We start from the raw sequence: 26,111 nt of genomic DNA, 5'->3' as shown, positions 1-26,111 counted from the left end.
CAGCTGGCATCTAGCTGTCAGGCAGGGAGTTCAAAACACAGAGGAAGAGAGAAAAATAAAACGAGCTGAAAAGGGAGTTAGAAAGAAGGATAAACAAAAGCTTACTTTGGAGCTACGCCATCGTCTCCCGTAGATGGATGGATGCCAAGAAGAAGATATATATATATATATATATATATATATATATATATATATATATATATATATATATAGAGAGAGAGAGAGAGAGAGAGAGACGCACATTCAAACACACATTTACACATTTAATTGAAACTTCATACCACACATGTAAATGTGATTCTACTGGCAGGAGGACATAAAAAATACCATTTTAAAGGCAAATACCAAACACATTGTTTTAAATATACCTATTTTAAACATCAGAAGTTTTTTTTATTTTAAATTTGAAAAAAGAAGATAGTACACATTTTATCAACACATTAAAGAACCAACCAGAATTATACTAAATGTCATCCAGGTCATGTAGGTGCTCAACACCTATTATTTAAGTAATGTGTTTTAATTTTTTGAATTTTATTCTACATACCTTTAAGTGGCAATTATTCACTTTATTTGGATCCTTATACATCCATATTCATTTCAAAGGTCATTATTTAAATGCCCCAAGAAGTACGTACAACAAAATGTTAAAATACATGGACATTTTTTAACGAGATCAACCAAAAAGTGTGATCTAGTACATTCTGGATTGAATGTTGCATGCTGTGTCACAATGATGTTGATAAACAACGTCGAACTACCATATATTGTGACGATTAGACTTGACATGCTCAGTTTCTTGACCCTGTTTAACATGGTAACCATTATAAAAGTCCATAGCAATCTAAAAAATTTCATCTGTAAGTTTCTTGATAGGAGTATTTAAGGTACTGATCATTCAGTAATCAGGTTTGAATAGACTTTGATTAAGCAAACTAGAAATATATTTTGAAGCAACAATTTATAGTTAATTTAAGATGAGTAAATGAACCTACATGACCTGTACGACTTTTATTATGGTCAGCTTGGGACTGGAACTATTCCAGAAGTGCAGTGATATGTGCTGAGTTAAGATTAAGAATGGTTAAGCAATGGCTAATATGTGCACTATTGCTAGTAAATTGATTACCCCGTTGCTGTAATTTGGAGACTTTAAAGCCACAGGTGGTAAATTGATTACCCCATTGCTGTAATTTGGTTTGTGTGTGTGTGCGTGGTTTGGATTTTTAATGTAGCTTTAACAATTTTTCAGTCATATTGCTACCATGTCTGCAGTGTGACAGTTCATAGTGATGTCTAGCACTGAGGCATCCTGCTGCATACATGTAGCATGATGTCCCACCCAGTCACATTATCCTGACATCAGGCCGACCAGTCCTGACAAGTCTTTGGTATGACACGGCTGGGGATTGAACCCATGACCTCCCGCATCCGTGGTGGATGCTCTAACCACTAGGCCACCTGAGCGGTTTGCTGTAATTTGGAGACTTTAAAGCCACAGATGGTATGTTTTTGTGGTGTTAGGAGTAATAAAGTAATTGAATTTGGTGTATGATCATCAGGCTTTTGTATCTTTGAGAAAAGGTCTGCCACACTTTGATGAAGATAAGAAAGAAGTGGCCGACCCAAAAATGATTGATTTTTGCAGAAATATTTTAGTAAGTGTTGTGATGTTTTTTAAAAAGAGGAATATTTAAGGGTAGCTATCATTTTTTGGGGTAAGTTCTTGTCAAAATGCCACATTTATGTTTGCTTCTGGAGCTAATAACACTAGGTACAAGATATTGGTAGTTTGGAACTGCTTGGAAATCCGAGTTTAAGTGTTTGCAGATGAGTAACAAAGGTCTTGAGTATTGATTGTGTGATTTTAAGATAGTATATGGGGTAAGTAATGATATCACCAGAAATGTGGAGACACCACTGCATAGGAGCAATGATTTTTCTGTAACAAAATACACCAATTTTGAAGGCCATGTTTGAGACTTGCTGAAAAGTGCATTAAGTGGCAGTTGCAGAGATTTTGATGCAATTTTGTGGCAGAACACAATTTACCATTCCTCACTGAATATCATTTTACTAAACCTGCTAAAGTTTTGTTTCTCAACTCTGCAAGGCAGCACATATTATCACTCAGGCTCTTGTTGTTGTTGTTGTGGGGTTTAACGCCATTTTTCAGCACGATAGGCTATACATGGCGGCCAATATTAATGGTGGAGGAAGAACCCGGAAAACCCCGGAAAGAACCACCGACCCACGAGAAGCTACTGGCAAGCTTTCTCACATGCCCACATTGGCTGAATCTTAGACTCGAACCGCCGCAGACAGAGGTGAGATGGCAGTGATCCGTAACGAAGAGCGCTTTAGACCACTCGGCCACTCGGGGCCCCCACTCAGGCTCTAGCTTCCAGACTGAGTCAGAAGTTCATTGTCATGATTGAGAATACATGTTATGGAAAAAATGCACTTGTTTTGTTTTTATTCCCCTTAAAACACTTAAACATTGGTATTTAAAAAAAAACCACTGGTTTAGAGACCGATCGATTTTGAATTCTACTGATTTGACATTCTTTTTCTGTCACATGTACAGACAGTACATGATTACAAGTCTGCAATCAAAAAAATACATAAATTTCATCTGCAGTAAAAATAGTTCATGAATTTCAGTATGCGATTCAAATAGTACATGAATTTTAGTGTGCAGTCAAAATATTGTTTGATTTTTTTTATATATCAGAAATAATACTTTACATGAATTTGATTTGGCACTAAAAACTAAGTCCTTTTGATTACTACAATGATGATGTTTTGGAAGAAGTTTGTTCTCTACTAATATGGTAAATTCACAATTCAGACCGATTTCCTTACTTTAAGTACAGATGTGATTCAATATAGCCAACCAAACCAGTTGTAACATGTCAGCCATTAATTTGAAAGCACCTTTGTAATGGAAGACCACAATCAATTTGTGTGTTACAATCAATTAGACTTCAGAAGGCATAATACTTGTATGATAGCATAGTACTTGTCATTGGAATGATAAAAGTGAATGGAGTTTTCATGGAGTGAGGCCATTTCATAAAATGCTGTCTTAAAATGCTGTACTTGAAACATACTTGATAAATTAAACAAGACTTACCAAGTCGAAGTTTGATTGTAATTTCATGAACCCCATAAGTGCCTTAGTGATCACATGAGATGACGCTGGTCACGTGGTTGGTCAGTCTTGAGAGCAAAAGAAATGGAAGCCTCAATGTGTTATTGGGTGGGAAGTATTAAGGGTGGGCATGTGATCACTAAGGCACTTATGGGGTTCATGAAATTACAATCAAACTTTGACTTGGTAAGTCTTGTTTAATTTATCAATTTCACTTCCCCCATAAGTGCCTCGTGATCCCATAAGATTTCAGAGCGAGGCTTCCATTTATGGAATTGATTAACAACAACTAAAACCCGAAAAAGAAGAAATTTTATATGTTGATATTAAACCAGACAACCCAAAATTAAGATGTACATTATATATTATTACCATTATACAATTCTGGATGCAGACAAAACCTTTGTACTGAATTCAGTCTGATCTGTAACAGGCTTCTTATAAAATTTCCTGAAAGTACAGGCACTAGCCCAGCCAGCTGCCTTCAAAATTGTACCCAATGGTACCCCTTTTGCACAGGCTGCAGAAACAGATGCAGCCCTTGTACTATGAGCCTGGAAAACTGCAGTATCAATACCAGACTTTCTCATAACAGTCTTTATCCAGTTTGATATTGTGCTTTTGGCAACTTTTTTATGTGGAGATTGTGTGCTGATAAATAACTGTTTCAGAATTTCTCAAAAGCTTAGTCCGTTGCAAATAACACTGTAAACAAGAAACAACACACAATTTTTTGTCAAAAGGATAAGATTCAAAAACAAAAGGTTCCAGATGTTTACCTGGTTTAGATTGTTTCAGCAATGAAGAAATATGTATTTGTACACTGTTTACATCAAATTTAATGCCATTTGTCTGCATAAGGTGAAGTGTCTGACACCTCTGTCCTGTCAACAAAGCAAGCAGCATGACTAACTTCATAGTAAGTTCCTGTAATGATAATTGGTCATTGCCTTGTAAAGAGAGAAAATAGTTAAACACAAGCCGCACATCCCACACAAAAGTGTATTTTGGAAATGAAGGCTTTGCAATGAACACTCCTCTCATAAATCTCTTAAGTAAAATATTCTTGCTTAGTCTGGATTTAGAAGTAAGACTAACTAATGATGAAATTGCAGATCTAGCTGTATTTACAGAACTGTAACCTAAACCTCTATCTACTAATTCTGTTAAAAACTCTATAACAATAGTCACAGGTGGGTCAAATGGATTAATCTGTCTCTGATTTGAAAATAGCATCCACTTTTGGAGATGACCCCAATACTGTTTTTTAGTTGATGTTCTCCATGAATTGATGATGAGGCAGGCAGCCCCTCTCTGATAATCCTTGACTTTTGAGTGCTGTCCTGATAAGTGAAAAACACCCATCCTCAATTTTTGGAGGGGGTGTCGTCGTTGTGGATTGTGTGCCAGGTGTAGAATGTCTTGTGGACGTGGCAGTAGAAAACAAGGACCGACTACAGCATGCAGGAGACTCGGAAACCAGGGTTGCGTTGTCCATAGTGGTGCCACCAAAATAACATCTGCTTCGTCTTGGGCCATTTTTTGCAGCACTGCTCCCAACATACTGAAAGGTGGAAAACAATAATGACGATTGTAATTCCATTTTAAAGAAAAAGCATCAACTGCTATAGCTTTTGGGTCAGGTCGGTATGAAACATAACTCGGAACTTGGTGATTTAGCCTGGAAGCAAATAAATCCACATCTATGTGCCCATACACTTTAATGATTGCATTGAAGACTGTAGCACTTAACTTCCATTCAGAATCATCATTTATGTTTCTAGACAATCTATCTGCTTCACAATTTAGTGTTCCCGGCAAATGAGAAACACTTAACCAGATACCCCTAACTGTACACCACAGCCAGATATCACGTGATAATTTATGCAGTTTAGAAATGTGTCCCCCCATTTACTTCACATATGAAACTGCTACAGAGTTATCCATGTAGATGCGCACATGTGTGTTCGTCACTTTGGAACAAAAAGATTGTAATGTCAAAAAACATGCTTTCAGTTCCAAGAAATTAATATGATACAGTTGTTCCTCTTGATCCCAATGACCACCTGTTTCAGCTTTGGTTGTATGATTTACCCCCCCCCAACCAACAAGGGAGCTATCACTGGTCAAGACAACTTGTGGTTCACCATGTGAAACCACTTTATAACTGGAGGACACATTAGATATCCACCAAGATATACACTGTCGGCTGTCTTCCGAAAGAGACAAATAAGCATTGAAATTACCTTTATGTATCTTTAAGTATTTATCTTTTTCATGTTCTAGATCTTTATAATATAAAGGTGCATACTCTACGCCTGGTTCGCAAGCAACAAGCATTCCCACAAGTTGAGCCAATTCACAAATAGTGATGTTCCGTTTCCGCAGTATGTCAGAACAATGAGCAACGATACTGTCTGCTTTATCTTGAGTTAGTCGGACAGTCATTGTGACAGAGTCTAGCAAAAATCCAACAAATACTATTTTTTGGGTGGGTTCAAACACAGATTTTCTGGGGTGAACGGTTAAGCCCAGATGTACGAACTGTTTCCATAACATTTTGCCTACACTGATCATAAGATGCCCCTAACAAACAACTATCGTCAATGTATGCCACATTTGTGAACCCTTTTTGTCTCAATGATGCAAAAACTGGCTTCAGTAGCTTGGTGAAAACGCGTGGTGCAGATGCCAAACCATTTGGCAAACAGGTAAATTCATATATATTCCCAAACCACTGAAAACGCAAATATTTCCTATGTATCTGAGCCACAGGGACAGAATAGTAGGCATCCTTCAAATCGACAGATGCAAAGAAACAATTTTTTCTCATGGCATGAACAGCTGTTTTCAAAGTTTCCATTTTAAAATGTATCTTCTCAACATTTGTATTGAATTGTTTTAAATTCAAAATAAGTCTCACAGACCCATCTTTTTTAGGTCTAATGAAAATGTTTGAAAAATACTGTCCAGGTTTTGAATAAACTTTACGAATAATACCTTTTGCAAGAAAATTATTAATTTCAGCATTTATCTGTTTCTCTTCAGTTATTGAGACTTTAAGCTGGTTAGGTATACATGTTTGCACAGGTTGCCGTTCAAACTCTATTTCATAGCCTTTCACAGTATTCAGAATCCAAGGATCTGAAGTAATATTCTGCCATGCATCAAGCCATGCTGAAATTTTCCCAGCAACAAAATTGTCAGGTGTATTGATCATACAAGAAACATATGTACTTAAATGAGGCTGCATACAAATAGCCTGGGAAGATCTTACTGATCCTTCCGATGTTTGAGAAATCCAGTTCCTTGTTTCTGGACTTTTTTGAAACCCTGTCTCCAGCAATGATTTTGCTGCCCCTGATAATTTCTGTGCCGGAGGTGTCCGGTCCGTGAATAAGAACGTCCTAAAAAAGGCACATTGCTTTTAAACTTTGATGCCACCTGACATTTTGCTGCTTCTTGTTGCTTTTTTCCCAGCAGCTGAGTCCCAGCCTTCTGGGATTCATTTAGTTTAGTTACCTGCCCATTCAGGTTATCTCCAAAAAGCCAGTCTGTGATGGGATTCGATGCAGCACAGATGGGCTGATACATGTTGGTTAGCTCAGGTTTTATTAAGTCACGACGCTTAAAACTGAAGTCGCTGAACAAAAACGATGACATTTTAAAAGTATCCATGACAAGGTCCCTAACTGAATCTAACGGCAATTCTCGAAAATTGTTTCTATGCTTTTTGAACAATTCCAATGCCCTTAAGGTAGGGACCAAAATTTGCCCTAACTGAGTTTGCAACTTTTGCAGTAGTATATCCACACTCTTGGCCTGTTTTGACATTGCATTCCAGACCTCAATATTGACTCTTGGCACCTTTAAATTGTCACAATTGCCTGGTCTGGGATACTTCTCCTGCAAGGGTTTTAGCTTGTCGGAGGTTAACACAGAACGTAGTCCTTTATTGAGGACTTCCGCTAATTTGTCATCCACATTTGGACCAGCTTTTTGATGTTCCAGGACAAAACTTTCCAAGTCCGCAAACAAATCATCATCATCATTTGCACTGACCTCAGCGGAATCTGCATCTGGCATAATTAAACCTGTAACATCCACATCCGAGTCGACGTCCCCTTTATCGTGCACAGTGTCCAAATCCTTTTCAAACTGCCCTAGGTGTGCCGATCCTGCAGAAACCGCAGTTGATGTGTTTGGCATTTGGGTTTTATTAGAAACACTCGCCAAGATCTCTTTCATTTTTGTCATGCGCGCATGCATTTTGGACACAACATCCGCGTTTTGTGTCCACAACTGACATTGCATGGCCAATTCTTTATCCAGGGTAGCCATATTGATTGTTTGGGCGGAAATCACGTGACTTGCGCCAGTATCAGATAATGACGTCATGTCTTCTTGTCGTAATGGTCGACTTAATGTAGCTTTCCCCAGCTGCCAAACATGTGCCCCACTAGACCTCATACCTACGGTGGCAGTTGCTGATGGCGAATGCATTCGTTTCCCCATCAGACCCGTACCGGAAACCGTACTTGCATCATCTGTGACGTTTCCTTTGCGTTTGCGACAGTTTTTGAGTATTTCACTCATAAAGCCTGTCCCCTCTGGGAACTGCCTTGGGTGGTCCGCACCCTCCATTTTCTTGACACTGAAGTTCACTGAAAACTCGCAAAAGTTGGGAAACTATCTGCAACACTTTGCCTCTGCAAAGGTACAACCCAGTTTGCGGAAATTAGTGCTTCGGAATGCACAAACCCGATGACTGCCAAACTTTTCTCCCGAAATCGTATATTACGCTGTTAATTTTTGGTGTTTTCTTCTTTAATTTGCTCCCAAACTGTACTCTTCATGCAACCGTTGTTCTCTGACCAACCACGTGACCAGCGTCATCTCATGGGATCACGAGGCACTTATGGGGGAAGTGAAATGGGACTTAATACTGATTAAAGCCTGGTGCATCCACCATGGTCAAATTGGCCTTTGTACACAGGTGACCTGTGTGCAAATAATTCATTTTTCAAACTAGGTTTCTGAACAAATGCCATGGACTGATTACAGTTATTGCTATCATTATTGTTATTGTTGCAATATTATTATTATTATTATTATTATTATTATTATTATTGTTATTATTATTAGCAGATTTAGTTGAGTGCACTCTTCAGCAAAATAATATATATATATATATATATATATATATATATATATATATATATATATATATATATATATATATATATATGTTCAGTCACAAAGTCACACTGATTACTGTATTCTGCTCACTTGAATCCGATCCTGTAAGTTAAATCATGACTGACACTTACTAAGATTAAGAGTTTGTTTCTGTGCACAATGATAATACACTAATGTCACTGTAACTGACAGCATGCATATGACTTTCACAGTACTGACTCCTTTGATTGTATAAGCAGAGGTAGAAATAGTTGCTCACACCTAAAAGACAATACAGCAAAATCCCTGATTTACACGTATGTTGCATTCCTAAGAAACCACACGTCAGTGGCGTCACTAGGGGGGTGCGGACCGCACCGGGTGACACAATCTCAGAGGGATGACACCAAAATGAAAAATTGCAAATTTTACAGAGCACACACTGCTTGGTCTAGTCGGATTTCATAAGCGGATAACCGATCATAGTTAAATACATGACTAGCAGGCACAGCAGTGGCGTCGCTAGGGGGATGTGGGGGGTGCAGACTGCACCGGGTGACACTATCAGAGGGGGTGACACCAAAATGACATTACTAAGGATTCTGTATAGTCTGTTACGGAAGGAGGACCATGGGGGTGACACCATGAGCTACCGCACTGGGTGACACCAACCCGAGTGACGCCACTGCCACACGTGACTAATCCATCCATCAATGGGGAGCTGAAGATTCATCCTGGTACAACACATTATAAAATGGTTGTTCCTGCATGGGAATCCATGTTACACGTATGCATTTATAGATGAATGATTCACGTCTCGGGGGTGTATTTCTCTGATGTTAACATTTGCATAAATGTGAGACAGTCATGCGTTGAATAGACATAAATTGGGAGATTACTGTATATCATAATTGGTCTATGCTGTACTCACCGGACTCAAAAACAGTTGATTTCCTGTGTGTGTGTGTGTGATTTGGATTTTTAATGTAGCCTTAACAATTTTACAGTCATATTGCTACTCGCTACAATGTCTCCAGTGTGGCAGTTTATAGTGATGTCTAGCACTGGGGCATCATGTCACAGATATATAGCATCATGTCCCACCCAGACACATTATCCTGAGACCAGGCCAACCAGTCCAAACACTAACCTCGTAATGCTGAGTGCCAAGCCAGGAAGCTGTTAGTACCATTTTTGTAAGTCTTTGGTATGACCAGGCAGGGGATTGAACCCACAACCTCCCACATCCGAGGCAGACACTCTAACCAGTTGACTTCCTGTGATGAATGAATAGGGTACTTAAAGAACCAATGTGGCCACATGAACTAAAACTTCTTTCATGGCAAGTTTAGTGCATCTGGAATTATCCCAGACCTTAATGAAAGGGATATGACTTGTCAAGTTGTGTTTCTCCCCAAACATTTTTTTCTTCTTTTTAATCAGTGATGACTTGAATTCATGTGCAAATAGATAAAGATATTGAAGTATACCCATGGTGTCCCCCTCTGAAGAAAAAAATACAAAACAAGAAAGGCATAATGGTCAGTAACTAATGATAAAATCTGAATTACTTTAGAATTTGACATATTGACTCCTTGGAGTTACACTGGTGGTGTGACTAGATTACATCAATTACGCATGGTATAAGAATGTTGTCACATTCATTCATTCACATGATATTCCTTTATTTAAACAATGCCTTCTTCATCAAACAAGAGTTTATTTGCAGATAATGTTGATATGCTTTATTGATCATTTAAAGCAGGGAGAAATATTTTACTTGGTTAGAAAACACCTGGTCTCTGACCATATACATGTATATGAAATTTACTGGGTTAAAATTGGGATGGCCATTGTGATCAGGTGACAGATGCCAGTATTGAAAGGTGACCATTAGGACAGGTTTTCTTGTATTAAAATTGGTTGTCATTAGTTGAGGACTAAACTTTATAAAGTTAAATAAATTAGCTAGTTTTATTGATTTGTTACCATGCTCTTGTGACATTGGAGTTGTGCTAAACTCATGAGGTTTTTTTCCTGCATAGACTTGTATACAGTTTGCATCCAAATGCAAACAACATACCAGCTATATTACTGTATTAAATAATGCAATTTTATACTCCCAAAACCCCTGACCCCATCATGTTTTGAAAAACACTTCGGTATGTGCCTGTAACATGTAGTATGTGTGTATTACTGGTAAACAGTCCTGCTTAGAGCTTGTGTAAAACTATTCTTGGGTCAGCTTATACAACAACTAAAAGGCAAAGAAGTAGTGTATAAACAACCACCATTTCATGTATTACTTAATTGGCTAACAGTAGCTACGGTTATGTGTTAAGTCCTTTAAAGGAAGCTGTGTAGTTGCCCAATGAGCAAATTTTCATATGTAAAGTTCACAAATAAGAACTACTCAGTTAGTTCTAGGTAAATGAAAGAAGTGCTAAATTCTTGTTGAACAACTGAAGTTATTACATGTACAAGTGTGATTCATTTTTTAAGGTGATTCAGGAAGCAATAAGATAAAAGCAAAAATAAATTTCTTTACTCCAGGTTGAGAGAGTTTTACTTCGCAAAGCGTGAGGGAAGGAGCTTTTAATACTACTGCATAACAACAGGTCAGCATTCTGGAGTATATGATGTTCGTCAAATCTGGAGAGCACCTGTAACATATTTAACATGAACATTCAGATCAGTTCTCTTTATTATGGTTCATTAGTTTGCAGTTATGTTGGTAAAGCATAATAACACCTGAACTGGACAGAAGCATTTATTACTGCAGTATTACCTGTAAAACCACCATTAAACTTGAAAATATTATATTCCCTCCCATATTGCTCACCCATGCCATGAAATTGTTAGTTGTAAATGTGATATATATTCACTTTCCATAGAGACAAGCGTATCTCATGGTCAAACAGCATTAGATACAGTTCTGACAATTCTAACATTATGGTTGTCAAGAACATCTCCATTCTGACTCAGATTTCCTCAGAGAATCCAGCAGGGAAGCATGGAAAACAGTATCATCCAGTCTCTAGTGAGTGCAAAGATGATCACAACTCCCTAGTGAAAATGTGACTGAAATTTCAGTGAAATCTCAGTGAAATTCTATTATGTGTATATTTAAATGATTTGTTTGTTTGTTAGTTTTAAAATATTTTTTATTCCATCAAAGAATTCAGCAGGGAAGCTTGGACAACAGGACCATCCAGTCTCTAGTGAGTGGAAAATGAATGATACTTGCATTACTTTCAAACGCTATTGAGCTGTTGAGAGTGGCAAATACTGTATGTAAATATTAGCATATATTTATCCATCCAGTGGATTTTAAAGATGTACATTTGATGAATGTTAATATTTACTGTCCGTGTAGATATGATTATGTGTTTGCATATGTGTATGTGACAATACTAAGTCTTCCAGCTTTTTCTTTTTGTATAAGTGTATTAAACACTTTGAAGAAAACAGACAAGTGATTTTCTTTTATTCAGATTTGAATTTGCAGTCATCTTCTATAGGTTTGATTTAAAAGGCTGACTTATTCTCATTTGGATGTTATGGCTGTTTGTTTAATCACATGTGACCTCACAATACACGTTTTGAATCTCAAAGAAAACTCAGTACTGGGTATGACATAGTCCCTGATCCATTGGCGTATAGACTAAAATCTGCTTGTGCATAATATGCTACCAGATCAGGGTCTATATTGTTTGTTATCTTATTAGTTCAAACATACAGCATAGACCCAGAGCTGCCATTGCATTATGCAACAGCAGATCAGATTATGTGTAATTTGAAGCTTACACACACACACTATAGATCATGCTATAAGTGAGGGTGTGAGTTACTGAGGAACCTGAAAAAAAATTTAGAATGAAAGAGGCCATCCCTGCTGGAAATCATGTTTAGTAGCTGAATAATCATTTTATAATTGCATTAGGAATAATTTTCGATAAAGATTTTCTTCCAGTGAAGTAATGACTTTTTTATATAAATTATCATTATCATCATACCCAACCTCTGAAAGATTGTTAACATTACTCGAAGCTGTTTCAACAACCATCACGTGTTTGCAGAAGTATTGCTTATTGCATCACTGCTTTTTTGTTGTTGTTCATTCACTAAAAAATGTTGCTTTTATTTCTCAAGAAAATAGTGTTTCAACTCTGTGGTCTTAAATTAAGTAAATGAAAAGGCCAAAAACAAAAAGTTTTATAAAATTCAGAAAATAATTTATTTCCCTAGAATGCAAAGTGCAAATGTAAAAAATAATTTATAGGTCCCTCGATAACTTGCGCCTCACTTATAGTGTGGTCAATTTTTTGGACCCCGATGTCCGTGAGTTATCGAGGGTGAGGTGTATCTCTATCACTATATATATATATACACACATATACATATATATATATATATATATATAGACACACACACACACATACACACACATATTAACCACACACACACATCAATCAGGACAAATATTTTTGAACAATTTTTAAACAATTTTGTTTTTACTGTATAGTTAAAAATGCTTATTTTTTTGTAATAGGACCATGTAGAATTGTGATCTTTTTTGTCGTTTGGGATATAATGCTTGTAATATATGAAATCATGGGAGGTTACCTTTTCCTTTCTTGCATGTATTTTGTTTTTCAAAGTGAGAATGAATATCAGTAATATACAGTAATTTGTTCCTATGGATGAGCATGAGCACTGGTTTGAGAACCCATTTCGTTCTCATTTTAATTAGTGTGTAGCAGTTTATAGTGATGTCTAGCACTGGGGCATCATGCCACAGGCATGTAGCGTGATGTTCAACCTAGTCACATTATTCAGACAACAGACCAACCAGTCCAAACACTAACCTCTTAATGCTGAGCACCTAGTGCAGCAGCTATTAGTACCATTTTTATAAGTTTTCGGTATGACTCATCCAGGGTTTGAACCCACGACCTCCCGCATCTGAGGTGGATGTTCTAACTACTTGGCCACCGGAGCAGTCGATACTGATGGCATTATCTTTATACTGCCTCCAAATTCAAAAAGGTTTTGCCTGCATGACATGGATCTGCTGACTTTGATGTCTTCTGAGTTTGTCTTCAGATAACATCCTCACTTGGGATAGTATCTTTTGTGTCTCTTCGTAAGTAATGTCAGCATCAGGTAGAATTGGAGGTTACTTTTCTGTATTTTGAGGTTCAGTCGATGGATACATGAATATTTCATTGTTTGAACTTAAAAGATCAAGACGCACACAAGAACACCATAATTCTTCACGTCTAAAAAATTATTAACAAACCATGCAAACAAGAAGTATGTACAAAAGGTGGACTTGGGTAAGAGAATTCAATCAAAAATAATAAACATGCATTCGGTTTGTTTTATGGTTATGTAGGCCTCACTAATGACACATTATTCAAAAAGCGAATTTGAAGGAAAGATCGATGGAAAGATGTAAAAATAATTCCCATAGCCCCATTGAAGTACATCCATGAGAGTCTCAGTTAAATACGTATCATTGATATGAAGGACCATTGATTTTCTACTCATTTCACAGATTAATAAAATTAATGTCAGGTCAGTGTGCTAAGGCCTATGCCTTACCTCTACTCTTCTTGCAAATTTTGTAACAAATACATCACCTATTTTTTATATAGCCATGTGCAGTTGTGTATATAGTACAAGTCACATGGGTCATGTATGCAAATTTACTTATTTTAAAGTAAATATAAATTGTTCTTTTAAAATTTAACACTTTCTTTCACCAAAGTCTATTACATTCTGATTATTGTATGCTCTGCACCTTAACTATCATCAAGAAACTTCCAGATGAAAATTATTGATCTCTTTGGTCCTTTACAATGGTGGTGTGTACTAAACTTTGGGCAAGAAAAGAGCTTGTCAAGTGGAATCGTCACAATATAGGGTAGTACAGATTTGTTTATCAGTATGCGTAGCTTTTATTGTGACATCACAGCATGTGACATTCAATCCAGATTGTACTGGATCACACTTTTAGATTAATTTCTTCCAAAACTGTCTATGTACTTCAACAGTCATTTTGCCATATGCACTTTTCAGGACATCTAAATAATGACCCTCTGAAGGAATGTTGATGTATAAGGATCCAAATGAAGTGAATACTTGCCAGATAAAGGTTTGTAGAATGAAATTCAGAAAAATTACACCATTACTGAAGTATTTGGCGTTGAATGCCTACATGACCTGTGTGACTTGTACTAGCAGTGTTACAGTGTGCAGCCTAAAATTAAACCTATTTGTTATACCTCGTGATGTTGTTACTAAACTTAGAAATATGTATGCATATTCTGCAAATATTTTACAAATCGATTTGAATATGCATACACATTAAGTGTTATTGTTTCGCAAATCAGTATTGATACTTTCACTCAAGACTTAAATTGAAAATGTCATTGTGTGGGTGTGTATAGTTTTTATCATTAAAATAAATTTATAAAATATCCTACTTAGAATGTGCCTTATGTCATATTGTGTTTTCTCTCAAATATTTGTAAATTACGGAATATTAATATTAAAAAAATGAAGAATATCAAGCTAGTTTAATTTTGTTTAATTTTCATCTAAAACCTGTTATATATATATATATATATATATATATATATATATATATATATATATATATATATATATATATATATATATATATATATATTCTGTACAGAGTATCTGATTATTTTTTAAGAGAACAAAACTTGTTGCAATTATTATCACACTTGTTAAGTTGGGCCAAGTTGTCTTATTTTCCGTCCAAGTTAGGCCAAATTGTCTATTTTCCATCCAAGTTAGGCCAGATTGTCTTACTTTCCATCCAAGTTAGGCCAGATTGTCTTATTTTCCGTCCATTTACTTTCCGTCCAAGTTAGGCCAGATTGTCTTTGGGTCAAAGTGTCTTTTAATCTGGGCATAGCAGTCTGAAGTAAACCTCTGAATCAAGACATTTTATGTTAGTGAAAAATCCTATTTTGCAACAGATGTATCCAAAAGATAATATCTGTGAGCTCTGGAAAATTGTACATAACAGCTGTCGAGATCAGTTTCCCAACATGTTCAAGCTGCCAAAGCTAGCTGTGTATTATATTGCACCTTCAGAAGCAAGCACAGAACAATATTCATACGCAGATAAGAAAACAGTACACTCAGAAACAATCAACAGATTAATGTTTTTTCAGCTAGAGGCGACATCTTGTAAAGATATTGATTTCATTAGAAAGCAGGAAGGAGAGACAGATATTAAAGTGTTAGGTAAATATTAAATTATGGTTTTCTCTTCCTCTCCTTCCTTCCCTTTACTCCCCCCTTATTTTGATGACAAAGGGTGAGGACCCCCTTAAGAAAAAATCCTGGCAGCATCTCTCCATTAGTTGTACATGGGGAATAAATTTAGAATTTCTCATTGTATGCAGAGATATTTAACCAGTGAATGAAGGTGCAGATGGAATAAATAAAATTAGCACAGAATCAGCGAGAGAGCAGATTTCAACCACTTCAGTTAGTCTCCTTGTGCAAATGAAGCAAAAAAAATATAAGGACTGGGAGTTGTCACTAACAATTTCAAGTACCTGTGGCTGTCGCAGTCATTTGCATCTGCAGGAAGTACAGTGTGACAGATTTTGTTGCTATTTATCCTCATTCCCATGCCCCGTTTTGTTCTAGATGAGATTTTCTTTGCACGAGGAAATTGCATTATATCTTCTGTTTTGAAGATAACATTGTAATATCTTTCAAGTTTAAATGAGGCTTCAAATTGGTAATAAGATGTTTCCAAAGCATTCATGCAATGTAAAACAAGGCTAAAGTGAGTTAAATGGAGCCACCATTAAATGGCCTAAAACGTTGAATAAAAAACTCACCAACAACCAGTGAGAATTGCAAATAAATATATAACTATATTTTGATCTGTAATTTGAATCCTGGAAATACAACCAGTACGTCAACATACATAAAAGGGCACCACCTACCTTCCAAAGATGGAAAGACCATCAAGTTCATTTGTATTGATATCTATTGTATTGCAGGCTGTGTATTATGAATCATATTGATACACAGCGCAGGTGTATCATTTCACCTCTAAATTTCTTCTATCCTCCCAACTTGTACTGTTGGTAAGAACGTTTGAGTTGGCCCTTCAAAACTACATTCTAATATAGAAAGGCTTTTAATTTTTATGAATAATGCTCTCACATGCTACAACCATTAGGTTATTATCATAGATATGTCAGAAATAATGTTTTTTGTAACATGATTTTAAATTTCTTACTGAAGTTAAGTTACCTTGAAGAATACATTTTTTTAAATATATAACAGTAAAAAGATTATAAATTTTCTAATTTTATTTTACATTTGAATCATTGTAAGGAACTTTATTGAAGATCAATAACTGTGTTTTCATTATTTGACATCACTGATTATTATAGTATACATTTTTACCTGGAATAGTTGCTGGTGTTTCTATTCTGGTAGATTGCCCAAGTCACAATTAGAGGGGTGTTTATTGTGCTGGCTATATTATGGTGCTTTGTATTAATAAAAAAAATGGACAGAGTTATTGTGCTTAAACTGCAAGACTCAATTTTTCATAATTTAGAATTTCTTTGAAGCAACCATTAGAAGCATTGTCCTTCACTTTTCTTTTTTCTGCTTTGTGTTTTTGCTGGGGCCTTTTCTCCCATTTCATGCTGCCCCTCTACTGAGTTTTCATTTCCTTTCTCGATACTTGCATTTTCATTTCTTTCTCCATATATATATTTCCGCTTTCTTGGGACTAAATTCCTCAGCATAGTTTTTGCTTTCTTTGGATTTCTGTTTCCATCTTATCCTTTTACCAGAGGCTGAGTCGTCCTCAGTGGAGATGTTTTTACTAAATTTAATTAGGTTGTCAGTAATCTCTTTTCCTCTGGCAACTTGCTTCCATTTATGATTTTCTTATATCTGCCAAGTAAAGTGAGCTAAAAGATCCTCTCACTCGGAAAGTTACAGAAAAATGGTAGGAATTTTAATTTCTTGTTATGATTACTATTTATTTCAAATCCAAGATTTCCTTACTTTTAAGATAAAATAGTAGTTGGCACAGTGTTAAATATTAATCAGAGTCTGAGACTCTACAATAATGATGACTTTTGTTAACATGTAAAGTACTGATAATACAATTTTCTGCATACATGTTTGATGGGAAGAATCAGTTATGTTACAAATCATTGTATAATAGTGTATTAAAATAATCGAAGACTGGTCACAAAGTCGGACAAATTTGATTATATTTTCAGTAATCGTCAGTATAAATAATTCTAGTTGGGCTTTTTCTGTTCGACTTTTTTTACGATAAAACTATGCAAAGTAAAATAACAGGCTCAACTTTTATCTAGCATTAACAGGGGAGAGAGAGAGACTTTCCATGGACCCTCACAGATGGTGATCTCGTTATCCAACACTTGCTATCCAAATATATAGAATGTTGTGGAAAGACAGAGGGATTCAGACAGACACAGGGGTCAAGCTAGACTTGAATTTTATGTCCTCTATTTTATAGTACTAATGGTACTAGCAGCTGCCTTGCTTGGCGCTCTGCATTAAGAGGTTCCTGTTAGGACTGATTGGCCTGGTGTCAGGATAATGGGACTATTAGGATGTGACGTCATGCTAAATGTCTGCGTGATGATGCCCCAGTGCTAGGCATTACTATAAACTGCCACACTGCAGACATCATAGTGATATGACTAAAAAATCAAAATCATACACACACACACACACACACACACACACACTATTTCTCAGTACCAGTATGCATTTAACATTGTTTCAAGCCATACTTTATTTTCAGGTTGAAAAATTTGTATTACAGTGGTTCCTTGACTTACGAGTTTAATTCGTTACGTGACGGAGCTCGTAACTCAAATTACTCATATGTCAAATCAATTTTCCCCATTGAAATGAATTGAAATGCCATTAATCTGTTCCGGATCCCCAAAAAACACCGCAAATTTTTTGTTACATGTTTTTAAATAAGAAAAATGTACTTATAAATAATGAATATTGTATAAAAACACAATACAGTAGAATGTACTGCAATAAACTGGTTTTATTAAGTATAATGTACAGCATTTACCTTGGAGATCAGACGACTTGAAGATGCTGATGGAGGTGGAGGAGAAAGGCTGAAGTAAATAACTGAATCTTATTCGCTGATTTTTGCCCTTTTTGCCACGCTTTCCTCACTTTCATCTGCAGGGGTTTTCGATAAAAACCTGTCCAATGAGGTCTGTTTCATCCTCTGTTTCAGAATGTGTCTGAAATGAGTTAGGCAAGTGTCATTAAATAGCGCTGTCGCACGCCCAGTTGCAACTTTTTCTGGGTGTTTCTTTTGAATAAAGTCTGAAAGTTTCTCCCACATTCCCAACATTTCCTTTATCTCACTTGTAGAGATAACCTCCTCTGTATCACCTATTTCCTGCAAAACCTCTGTGTGCTGCTGCGTCTGTAGCTCCTTTAGCTCCTCTGTTGTCAGTTCCTCGGAGTGCTCCTCAATGAGCTCGTTGATGTCACCTTCATCCATGTCCAGGCCCATGGACTTGCCGAGGGATACAATCTCCTCCACCACTGCCGCTTCAGGTTCGAGTCTTTCAAAGTCCATTTCAGACACAACCTCAGGCCACAGCTTCTTCCACGCAGAGGTCAAGGTTCTCTTGTAACACCCTGCCAGGCCATATTGATAATTCTGAGGCATATCACGATGTTATAGTGGTCCTTCCAAAACTCTCGGAGGGTGAGGTTTGTGCTCTCCGTCACCTCAAAGCAGCGGCGGAACAGGTGCTTGGTGAAGAGCTTCTTGAAATTAGAAATCACCTGCTGGTCCATGGGCTGCAGGATAGGGGTGGTGTTGGGTGGAAAGTAGAGAACCTTTATAAACTTGAACTCTTCGAGGATGTCATCTTTGAGATTAGTTGGGTGAGCAGGTGCATTGTCCAGGATGAGAAGGGCTTGCAGGGGTAGGTTATTTTCCTGGAGATATTTCTTAACGTCAGGACCAAAGACCAAATTCACCCACTCCACAAAGAACTGCCTGGTGACCCATGCCCTCGGGTTTGCCCTCCACATAACCTGCAGTTTTTCTTTCAGAATCTTATGTGACTTAAAGGCTCTGGGGTTTTCTGAATGATAAACGAGCAGCGGCTTAATCTTGCAGTCGCCACTCGCATTGGCGCACAGTGCGAGGGTTAGCCTATCCTTCATGGGTTTGTGGCCTGGCATCCTCTTCTCCTCTGCCGTTATATAAGTCCTCCTTGGCATCTTCTTCCAGAAGAGTCCTGTCTCGTCACAGTTGAAGACTTGCTGGGGGATGTATCCTTCAACTGCTATAATTCCAGCAAAAGTTTTGAGGCAATCCTCAGCTGCCTTCATATCCGCGCTCACTGCCTCACCATGCCTGACAACAGAGTGAATGCCGGTCCTCTTTTTAAAATTCTCGAACCAGCCCTGACTGGCTTTAAACGGCTCGCCCGATGCCTCATCCGTTGAAGTGCCTGGGGTCCCCTGCAGCAAATCAGCGTAAATAGCTTGTGCCTTCTCGTAGATTATAGCCTCTGTCACGTTATCTCCTGCGAGCTGCTTCTCCGTCAATCACACCATCAGCAGCTTCTCCATATTTTCATGGATAGATGTCTGCTGTTTAGAAATTATTTTAACACCCTTGGCTGGTGTTATAGCCTTTATCGACTCATTTTGCTTCAGTATGGTGCAGATCGTAGAAGTGCTACGCTCGTACTGCTTCGTCAAGTCGACTACACGCACACCTTGGTCATGTTTTTCGATAATTTCTTTCTTTAATTCAATGCACATCATCCGCTTCTTCTTCTCAGCACTGTCCTTCGCACTCAATTTCTTTGGATCCATGGTTGGAAAAATGAAGTTTTGCAAAATAACTGCAAGCACAAATGTGAGCACAACACTGATGCTTCCACTGCGAGCTAACCGCTTAAAGTGAACAAGTGAGACACAGGATGCTGGGCGGATGTTGCGACGTTCACTGTGGCGTTCGCTGCGCCAACTAGCGGTGGGGTATCTGAAGCTGGCTCGTAACCCAAATTTTAGCTCTCAACTCAAAGCAAAATATCGACAGAGAGACGGCTCGTATCTCGAAAAACTTGTTAGTTGGGACACTCGTAAGTCAAGGAACTACTGTATATGTTTATTATGAACACATTTTTTAAGTTATTATAGCCATACCTATTGTATTGATTCATATACTGCTTTTGCTCTGCAGTGTATTGTAATCAATTTTAACTGATAGGAGTAACAAGATTAGAGTCTTTTAATTGGAAATTGGTAAAAATGTTTATAAACTACCACTTAATTTTTTTAAATTTTATATTCAGAAATTTTATATAAAATTGCAGTTAAAATGATTTCCTAAATACTTTGAAACAACCCCTGTAACGTGTACATAGGAGGAAATGCACCAGTAACTTCATACCATACTGTTCTTCATAATTGTATTGTTGCCGATCAAATGTTAGTGTAACTATTCATAGACAACTCACTGAAGCATTAAAGTCAATATATGTTGTTATGTATATTTAATTTAATTCTGTCTGATTTAATATATATTTATTTCAATTTAATTGTTTGTCAGTTTTAAATTTTATTTTTATTTTTCATTGCATGATATTGTAATGTAAATTTATTCACTAGAGATGATACTTTCTTGAGAAAATAGTTTGACCTTGACTGTTAGTTTATAAACACTAGGTGTTTTATCTAAATCCTGACCGTGTTTCAAAATCTGTAGCAACCATCGTAAACAAGTTCTATTTCATTTTAAAATGATTGGTTGTTGTCGATGTTCATGAAGGAACTTCGTCTCTTAGATGCAAACAATTTTTTATTTTTTTATTTCTTAGAGTAAAATGATTGGTTTTTGTCAGGGTCACACTGGGTGTACATGACCTATAACAGGTACTTGCTTTCTATAAGCTTCCCAAAGATGATCATGTAACCCCTTGTTTATGTTTTACAAGACCATATAACCCATGTTTTGGAGAGTTAATCTCAGTAGTACATGTAGTTGTGTTGTTAAACTGTTACTTGTATGTTGTGATGTTTGGAGTTATTTCAAATTACTTGTACTTGTTTTGGAGTTATTTCAAATTACATTGATTCAAAAGGATTAATTCTGTTATTTTTCTGGAATATACATGTGCTTATGTAAAATTGTTGAACAAAGAGTTTTTTGTAAAAATTTATTCAGCTATCAGAAACCGGAGTGGTAATTCTTCTACTAGGAACTGTAGACTTCAACACTACAGGTTGCATCATATGTCATCGTCTTCCATCTTGGATTCTTCGACGGGATTCAAATGTGAAATCAGTAAAACATTTTGTTATTAGGACTACTAAAATTTTATTCTTGAATTATTTTTGGATTTGATACTATAAAACCGTAAGGTCATATTATTTTTTTGGGCAGAATTTTTCCAGGGAAATAAATTTTTGTGTTTTTTCAAAGCTTGTTGTTTTCACTCTTTCTTGTGTTACTGTTTATTTGAGCTTTCTTGTGTTACTGTTTATTTGAGCCTAAACACGTGACATAAAAATGTCTGAACTAGACCCTCTTTTGCAACTGAATTGACAACCAAGAACATGTATATTGTGTCATGTGAGTGCATCTATTTTTAGAATGAGGGATTTTCTTAATATAACCACTTACATTCTAGCTTCATTAGATAATTCATTGATATGACTGCAGAATTATGGCTTTATTTGCCATCGTAAAATAATGACATGCATTGGTTAAATAGTATTTGCTTTAATATCTTTTTTGTATTGTCATAAAAATTCAGTGATGTCAGAAAACATCCTTGACCTTAGAGTAGTTTTTTTCTTTAAATTCCACAAGATAGTGTTGTCCCATATGTTTGTGACATACAGTATGAAATATTTAGGCAAAGTGTGTTTTGCTTTTATTGAATTATACATTGCCCGTATTCTGTTTGTCTCTTTTCATAAATAACGGGTAAATCTATTGAAGTGGTATTTCATAGACACAGCAATGTCTGCCATTACAGGTTCACTCAGTTTGAAACTGATTTTATAATGAAAATAATGCAAACATGGCGGTTTAATCTTCTTTTATATAAAAAATTCAATTTGAAAGTACTCTTATTAAAAATACAATTTATATACTATTTATATATTGGCATTTAAATTTCGAAACAGATGTTGGTATAATTTCATCATCAAATAGTACAGTCGGCCTAACTTAAGAAAATAGAGCAGTGATATCTTTTTAGGAAACAGTTATTGGTCAGTTAGCTGTTAAATCACACACCTTTGAATGTGCAAGTGTTTGTTTGCGTAATTGGTATCAACACAACGTGTATTTCATGTTGGGCTGCAACACAACACTGTCAGAACTTCCTGGCTGTAGCGAGAGAGCATCTCAAAAGTCATAAACTATTTTCAGTCATGATATATTGAAAAATCACAGGGCAAATTCATTTTCCTAAGAAAAGAAGGTGAAGTTTCAAATTTTCAGGCAACTTAGTTGCCCACTTCACCTGGTAGCATGACCCCTGCAGACAGCAACTATTCATGACAATTCAAGATAAAGGTTATAGTCTACACAAAATTTATGGAAAACTAGTCATGTTCACCAGTTTCTGAAAAAGAAAGTATTGAAATATGAAGAAAGAAAATGAGCATATCAGTCTTTCTTTTATGTCTAGAAACTTCTATAGGTCAGTCTATAGAATGACATAATTCAACATGATGATGACACTTAACTGTGCATTGTTAAACTGATATCTTGATTGGTCTGTTTTCACAAAAGGCTTTGGTTACACGAAAGAGGTATTTCAGGCTGATTGATGTTGAGAAATATGGTAACCTGTTAACATTCTAACACGATGTCGTCTACTTTTGAAACATACAACATGCAAAATATTTCAACAATCGTGAATATTGAGAGGAGACAAGCCAGATTAGGAGAAATGATTTTCACTCGATGACATGGTATGATGTGTAGGTGATTCAGTGAAAAGTAAGAAAATTAGGAGTGCATCAAGCAGCATTCATTTTTTACCAAGAACATTCACTATTGTCCCGCAGTAAATATCCTTTCCCATCACATCCTCACATTTTCTTTGAATTCTCCTAGATGCTGAAGAGCCTTGGACTTTTCTCTGACAACACTGCGACAAGAATCTTTCAGGAACTGCATGCATACATAGCTGCCTACTTTTATCTGACCCTGTTAAAAGTAATTTCAGAAAATTAAAAGTGACCATTGTAGAACAAAAACCAGAATAATGAACAGGTCTGCAGGATCATTCTTCAGAACTGGTAGGACAAAATTTTCAGAATGCCCCATCTCCCAAGATAAGCATGGGGCTACTTGGTGTAAACTGGAAGTGTGTAACTTGTGCTTTATTTATATTAATATTGATATATCTTAAAGGCATTCAATGATTTTTTTGGGTCAACTATCGGGTGTTCAGTAACCTTTATTTACATCCTTATATTCAACCATTCCGTGCTGTTCTGATGGTACTCTGGATTGGGCATATTTTGTTGTATTCCCACTGGACACCTCAGAGACTGGACTGGGAATGCCCTTGCTCCAAGAGTTTGGAGTCTACACAAATTACATTTTTGGGGTGTTCAGTGATGAAGGATCTGAAACTGATTTATAGCAATTTATTGAGAAAGAGATGAAAGATTTGTGATACAAACCAGGATGAAATATTAGCATTAATACAAAGTGAAAACAAACATTTATTTGCTACCTGATGATGGTGATGTCCTTGGCATTGATTCAGATGATGATCTTCATGTACATGAAAAGAGAAAAAAAGACCATGATGATCTTGATTGATAGTTACCAGTACTCATCATGGTGCAGAAGTATCTGGGGGTGCTGTTATGTTGCTACTGGTTGTATTTACAACAAAATACATCTCACTGGAGATGCAACGTATTACAGCTTCTCAACATTACTGCTTTTGCTCTACAAATTGGCCATATGCTGTGCACAAAGCTACATGAGTGCAAACATTTTTTCAAAGATCTAAGGAACCACTAGTTTATCATTATTATTGTGATAATTGCTTGGGTTAAATTGGAAACAATTACAATTCCATTGGTCAGCCCTTATAATTATTATTGAGCACAATTTGATAGGAAGCAACAATTTTTTTTTTTTTTAAGAGTAAAAATCAAATCAAGTCCTGAAATTCACCTTGCACCAAATTTTCCAAGTCCAGAGATCCATCTATGCTTGTATTTCTTTTGATAAAGTTCAAAATTTATGCCTAACATTTCTGTTCAAATCAGCCTAAAATCCGTCTTATAGTAGGAAAATGAACAGGACAATTGGAATGTTTCCATCTAACATTTATCCTTTAGGAGGAATATGAGAAATAGTATGCTTAACTCTTAACTGTTTGCCATATTCCAAGTCTATCTAAAGTCTGTCTGAAGTTTCGGCTTTTTAAGTTGAATACACCCTGAATCCACCTAAAATCCAGTAGGAATTTGCCTAAAAATTTAGTATGGAAATTTAACAATCATAAACATTGAAACTTTATATATTTATCGTTCTATCAGTAAAATGTTGTTGTTGTAGGTTTAAATGCCATTTTTCAGGACAATATAGGCTATACATGGCAGCCAGTAATAATGGTGGAGAAGCTACGGGCAAGCTTTCTCACATACCCACATTGGCTGAATCCGAGACTTGAACCCATGCAGACAGAGGTGAGACCAGTAAAATGTAGATGCCATGATTTTATTGCAAGTTATATTGAAACTTCTTATCCTTGGGGAAATCACAAAGTGTAAATTCAGTAATTTTAAGTTCACCATAAACTCTGGAACTCATTTCTCCATAATGAAACGTATCTGTAAAACAAGACTTTTTAATCAGCATTACTCATTTCGCTTGGTTGTGTTGCTGTCTTTGATCACATTTGTGAATGAGTAGGCCTGAGGTTGTTAAATTACTTACAGAATAGTATTTACAACAGCATTCAATCAATCCACTGAAATAATTGATTAATCAGTTAAAATGAGTTGACCTGACACACAAATGTGACCACAAACTCTTATGCTGGCTGGATTTATATGCTTTTTAACTTTTATTTTCATTGACCCATTTTATTTTATTTGATATGAAAAACATAATGAATGTGATGGTGCAAAGCAAGTCAGCTTTTAAGTGAGTGTAACAAAACATACTTCCGCAGACTAGAGATCAAAATATGGTTCACACTTAATTAGGTTCTTACAGAGATGCTTGTGGACAAAGCTGTTATGAATGTTTAACATTTTTCATGTTTGAATTAAAAGAAATTGCATTGTATTTATGATGATTATATTGAAACTGAATGAAAAGCTGGAACAATAACACAAATTTCATTTGAAAACACTTACTCTTTAAAGTCTTGCCAACAGTAGATATTAGTAACATCGTATTGAGAATTTTTTTGTTGAATATTATTATTTACAGTGTTTTGACAATGTTGTTTGGAAAGAAAATTTAACAGATTTTACAACTTCTTATTAAAGTCCAATTTCATGATGTTGACTCTGGGAACTAACCACTATTTTTGACAGTATAATGAGTGATATACCAGGGATTCATTTGCCTGGTTTGATCATAATTTTATTCATGTGTAACAAAGAGGTGCCTCATTCTCTTGGTCTTTTCATGCTGAAAATAATGGGATCCAGCTCAGACCCCACT

General features: G+C 36.2%; 1 protein-coding gene and 1 pseudogene across 1 annotated transcript in view; one reads left to right on the top strand and one right to left on the bottom strand.

The window, feature by feature from the left end:
- The window catches only part of LOC149803139 (BAI1-associated protein 3-like), a 349,073-nt gene that overhangs the window by 83,527 nt on the left and 239,435 nt on the right, over nt 1-26,111 (top strand). The window lies entirely within an intron of this gene.
- On the bottom strand, nt 3,529-4,931 carry LOC149803140 (uncharacterized; annotated as a pseudogene).

Source organism: Sinohyriopsis cumingii, chromosome 3 (assembly GCF_028554795.1).
Source record: "Sinohyriopsis cumingii isolate HCF-2022 chromosome 3, ASM2855479v2, whole genome shotgun sequence".
Classification (NCBI taxonomy): Eukaryota; Metazoa; Mollusca; class Bivalvia; order Unionida; family Unionidae; genus Sinohyriopsis; species Sinohyriopsis cumingii.
This window is presented reverse-complemented; position numbering and strand designations above follow the sequence as displayed.